Source organism: Pygocentrus nattereri, chromosome 1 (genome assembly GCF_015220715.1).
Source record: "Pygocentrus nattereri isolate fPygNat1 chromosome 1, fPygNat1.pri, whole genome shotgun sequence".
Classification (NCBI taxonomy): Eukaryota; Metazoa; Chordata; class Actinopteri; order Characiformes; family Serrasalmidae; genus Pygocentrus; species Pygocentrus nattereri.
Window position 1 is genome coordinate 17,164,634 of NC_051211.1, and position 6,000 is coordinate 17,170,633.

General features: G+C 39.8%; 1 pseudogene; it reads right to left on the bottom strand.

The window, feature by feature from the left end:
• Positions 1–2,538: 2,538 nt before the first annotated feature.
• Positions 2,539–6,000, bottom strand: part of LOC108412176 — a 9,925-nt pseudogene continuing 6,463 nt past the window's right edge.

The following is a 6,000-nucleotide window of genomic DNA, read 5'->3' on the forward strand; positions in this document are numbered from 1 at the left end:
ATGCAGTGGTGTAAAGTGCTGCCATTGGACACTGGACGTGTTCTCTAGAGTGATGAATCACGCTTCTCCATATAGCAATCCAGTGGAGGAGAACGGTAATTGTCTGACTGCATTGTGCCAAGTGTAAAGTTTAGTTCGGCCCCTTAGCTCCAGTGAAAGGAACTCATGCTTCAGCAGACCAAGAGATTTTGGACAATTTCATGCTCTCAACTTGTTTGTGGACGGCTCCTTCCTGTTCCAACATGACTGCACACCAGTGCACAAAGCAAGGTCTATAAAGACATGGATGAGCGAGTTTGGTGTGGAAGAACTTTACTGGCCTGCACAGAGTCCTGACCTCAACCCGATAGAACACCTCTGGGATGAATTAGAGTGGAGACTACAAGCCAGGCCTTCTTGTCTAACATCAGTGTCTGACCTCACAAATGTAAGAATGGTCAAATATTCCCATAAACACACTCCTAAACCTTGTGGAAAGCTTTCCCAGAAAAGTTGAAGCTGTTATAGTTGCAAAAGGTGGGCCAACATTATACTAAACCATATAGATTAAGAAGGGGATGAAGTGAATACTTTTGGCACTATAGTGTACTCTGGCCTTATGGCCATAGAGGAAATAAGGTGAGACAAGGGGCCCAAAAATCCTACCAGAACTCCTATTTTAAGATATTTTTTATATTATATTGAGGGCAGCAAAGTGTGCCATTGGTATGACACAACCCCACCTCAGAGACATTTACTCTGGTCAACTCCAAAAAAAAGCCAGCCATATTTCAAAGGACCCCACCCACCCTGGACATAACCTGTTTCCTCCCTGCCATCAGGAAAGAGATTCAGATCAAAGAGCAAAAACAGATTAAAAAACAGCCTCTTCTCACAGGCAATACCAAGACTGAGGTATTTTCATCTTGCACTAGTATGTCTGTATATATTAAATCATTGTGTTTATCTTTGTCTTTTTTTATTTATTTCCTTGCTGTCAACTGACAAAGTATCCCATTTCATATGGCTTCAAATCTTTGAATGGTAGTTTATGGCTTTATAGGTTTCTTGGCATGATTATCACAACCTGTGCTTATCCTGTGTCAGAAAGCATGTCTTTCCCAATTATTCTTTAACCAGATAAAAAGTGACTGAATCGTTGTTATTATTCGTGCTCTTGAAAGTAAAATGTTTATTTCTAATGGGGAAAACATCGTGTGGAGTGTTCAAACACTGTGAGAACTGGATTACTATCTAAATGTAGATAAATATAATGCCCTAGAATACCATATATTAAAAAAAAATGAAATAACAGACTGCGAGTTATTTCAACAAGACCTGTTTCAGTTTAGCACTGTTCACATATCCACCAGGGGGCGATACAGCACAACTACACAGTTTGAGATCTTCTCTGTAGAGTCTTGCAGAGGTGGTTTAAAATGTGCTGCCCAACATGTTTTACATTTGTTCATATTCTGTATTATGTTCAACTGTGTTTAAGCATATTAACCTTATTACATAAAAATGTCTTTGTGGCATGCCCTCTCCGCTTTCTGCCGGCTCTCTCGGCCGTTATTGTCGGGGCCCAGGGGGCAGGCGCATGCCACAGTCCTGAAACCTAACAGCAGGTGGTGTTTGGCATAGACGATAACAGTCTCAAACTAAACCAAAATTACTAAATATTCAGCCGTGAATGTGGCATTTAATATTTTAATGTCAGCAATTCCCAAATTATAGTTCCTTAACGAGCAGCTTGTTGCCATGTAAGAGTATCGAGCTCTGCAGTTCATTCTCCAGCTCGACACAGACCAACTGACTGTTTGGGAATTTAGTGTAATCTCATCTTAAGAGTCTGACCAAATCGGCTGTGGGTCAAATGTCATCTTAAGTGCCCATTTTCTGTTTGTGGCAAAGTAAGAAGTAAAAATGTTCAAATGGTTTGAGCGTCTACTACAGCTGTCAAAGTTGTTGCTTGGCAATGGTCTCTCAGCAGAGTGATAGTGTTTGTGAAAAACCTGTGATGTTAAGGTGAAATACCAGCACAGTTAGAACTCTCCTCAACCAATCAGCTTGCATGGCCAGAACTAACTATTGTATAAAATGAAATGTCCACATTACAGAAGCAGTGTAGCGTGATACCATAATATCAACATGACACTCTTTTAGAGTCTTTAGAGTTGTTGTAAAAACAACAAAGCTTTGTGCATTTTAGTTAGTGTTATATCCAAGTTTGAACAACACTTTCCTGTTTGAGCTACCTGAATTCCTACCTGGATTTATCAGTAACACTTACCTCTGCCGTGACACAAGGCTGAAGTTGTCTTCCTATTCAAGTTTCTTATTTGAATTTTCTGTTACACCTTAAACAGCACAGCTGTTACATTCTGGTGCCTGTACAAGTATAGCTAATTACTGCATACATTAGGATCAGAGGTGGAATAATAATACAAGTTATTAATTGGTGTTCCGTTCCCCTCAGATGTAGCTAGGGGGAGAGGGGAAATAACATGGCATGTAATGGGAGATGGAAGGAAAGGACACTAGTACACAGTAGCGGCGTTTGCATTAAAGACTTTTACTTTGCTTCCCACTTGCAATAGAGCATTGCTTATATGGACAGAGAGGTGGTGCAATACGCTGAGCAAAAACTAAATATAAATCAAAATAAAAAATAAAAAAAAGATGACTAACCGTAATCAGTATACAAAACATAAACTAGTGAAGCCCAACCAACCACAAGGGTGGACTATGGACGGTGCCAAAGAAATAAACCAAGGAAACGAATCTAACCTGCCTAGCCGTAAGTCTAATCCTCACCAAAATACAGCGGGTGGCACTCGCCCTTTACCTGATGTGTCTAAACAATCCAGCCACTACAGTGAATGCATATATGTATAAGCGCACCCAACTTTCCTGTCCACACCTCGCACTGGAGAGGGGAGTAAACAGAGAGCTAGAAAGAGAGAGAGTACAGGAGACTCATGTTACTGACAAATAAATTAGGACAGTTTTCCACTATGAGTCTCAAACACACTAAATGCTCTCTTCTTCATAATTGGCCACAGGTGAGTCCTTTTATCTGCCAAGGCCCATCCCTCAGCAGAAATCAGCCATTCGGATTGGTGGAGAGAAGAGCACTGCCAAGTATTCAAGATCCACATTAGTCCATTATGCGCACAGTTGCACCTGATCTGGTTGGGGAGAAAAAGGAGAGAGAAAAAGAAAAAAAAAACAACATACGTGCAATGCTGGCACGTAACAACTGGTTAAATAAATTGTTCAAACATTGCATTGTGTTTATTCAAAGGGACTTTTTTGTATTTGGTCTGTTCTTATTATTGCAGTAAGAAATATTATCTCCATTAAGTTTATATAATTAAGATTAGATTCTCGTTCTATTGTCAATCACAATGCAAAACATTATATAATGTTTTAAAATGTTTGTTTAAAAGGTATATAAGATTGGCCAATTATAATTTCTTTTTAAAACATGTTTAGTAGCATTAAAAACCAATATCAAAACATAAAAACAAGTTGCTATTTTTAAATGTTTGTTTAAATCAGTTTTATGTTTTTAGGTGCAGGAAAGTGTACAGGTATATGTTCTGCCATCTGGTGGATCTTCATTTCTTGTACACTATGTAAAACATTTACAAAGTAGTGAAAACACTGATTAGATGAAGCTCAACCAATCAAGGAGATTAAAAAGTAAGATGCTTTTGTTGGTGGCAAAAATTAATTAAAAAGATAATTAGAAACGAGATAAAGAAAAGGATAGCATTAAGTTTAGCAGGAGAATATCAAGGTGATTTGGGAGTAATTACCATTAACACTAATGTAATTTTGGGATTAAATGACAACAACTGCTGTGAATACACTCAGCAATATCCTGCCTCCTCATCTTCTGTGAATCCACTTTGAACAGCTGCTTGGAGGCTCTTCATCTCTTCTGGAGCAGCAGAGGGAAGAATGGCCAGCAACTCTTTGTCAATCTTCTTAATTCTTGAGTCACTCTTCCTTTCAAACTCATCCTTATTTTTGAGGACAAGACATAAAATATCTTTCTGAGCTTCTTCACAGCTGTTTTGTAGCTGCAGACGCTCCTGTTCAAACTCTGGTTTTGTCTTGTCCATGGCCATAAGTTTCCCCAATGAGCTGACACGATCCATGAGATACTTTTCAGACACTTCAGTGTAGGTTGCTGAGATCATATGGACAAGGCTGGCGATGTTAGTGGCTTGAAATGCTTGACTGTAGAGCAGATCTTTGGAGAAGAGCTTTGAGTTGTAGGAAAGTGACTGAGAGTTCTTAGATGTGGAGACAAAATCTTTGAGAGTTCTGGTCAGGCTGGTTTTCACAATGCTGGACACCATCTGAAAGAAGCGCACCATCTTCTCCCATTGCTCCTTCACTCTGCCCATGGCATCCATCCCTCTGACCAGCATTTGTATGGTGGTGTTAAAGTCTCTCTCTGTTAGTTCACAGTTTCGCATAGAGATCAATATTTCAGTGAGTTCCTTTTGGTTTTGCTCCATGTTCTCCACACTCTTGTCATAGGTCTCTCTAATGTTGTTCAGTTGAGCTCGGCTCTGCTCTATGCGGAACCTGGCATTCTCTGCTGCTTTTTCTGAAGCACATTTTCTCTCTGATTTACTTTCTTCTTTAAACATCATTGGTGGTTTTGGAATCAAGGAAGGAGTTTTTGTGACATCTTTGCTTTTGCAGTCAAAACTGCGGGCAGATTTAATCAGTTCACTGATTTTATCAATTAACTCCTCTGTTTTCTTCCTCACATTTCCCATCTGGTGCATATTTTGCCAGTTCTTCACAGATGTTAATTGCTACTTCACATAATTTCTGAGCCTTCTTCTTTGGTTTACAATCAGGGAATTTTTCTAAGCTGCAACTGATTCTTTGGAATTGTTCTTTCACAAAGTCTGTTTTTGTAGATTTGTGCTTCTGATCATACAGACTCTTCCAGTCAATGTCATTGTTCTGCACATACTGCTGAATATGCTCTGTCCACATCAAGATTTCTGCAGACTTGCTGTAGATGTTAATTTCATCAAGTCCATCTGCAGAAGAGGTCATACCTTTTACATATTTCACTGTCTCTGCAACTTTCTTTGAAGCATTACACATTTGAGCCACTGGATGAGTCACTATAGCCATCAGTCCAGTGATTACAGATGTGAAACTCTCAGTCACAGCTCCAACAAGATCTATAGCCACCATGTTCCATCCACTGGGAAGGGAATCCATTGCTTTTTTGTAGGTGTCATTTGCCTCCTTCAGTTCCTGTTCCAAGATTTTAACTGCCTTCTCAGAGCGTTTAGCAGCTTCTTCTGATGACTGTTTCCTAATATTATTCTCCTCGATTTTCTTCTTGATTTCTTCCAGCTCTTCTCCATAAAATTGCCCAGCGCTTATACAGGCTTTCAGCAGCTCTTGGATAATATTGATGACATCAGTGAATCTCATTTTTGTTGATTCAGCCAGTACAAGACAGTCATCTGCAATGACACGAATGTTCTCCAGCTGGTCAGGAAGGTGAGCTTCAACAACTTCATCATTACCTTGAAACAGAATCTTCACAGCAGTCTTCATATAGTCAGGAACAGCCATGGTGTGAAGCCGAATCTGATCCATGTTGTTGTGGGCCTCATTGAAAGCCCACCAGCCAGAGTTACACACTTGCATGAGACAGGCACGAAATGAATCTGGGTATTTGATGTGCTTGTAGCCGCCTATGGGTGGGTTTTTGTTGATGGAGAAATCTGTTTTGGAAGAGATGAAGACCAGCTCTCTCAGGATGGCTATGGAGAGCGGTGCAGGAGTCAGGTACTCTTCCCAGTTGGCATAAGGCTGCATCGTAATCTTGGTTTGGTGTCTCATCTCCTCAGCTGTGGTCAGGCTTTGACAAGTCTTAGCAATTTTGGAATCCATAGTTTCTACTAAAACAAATATTAGGGAAGAGACGTGTATGAGTAAGTAGTTTAAAAAATATATATATATATATGA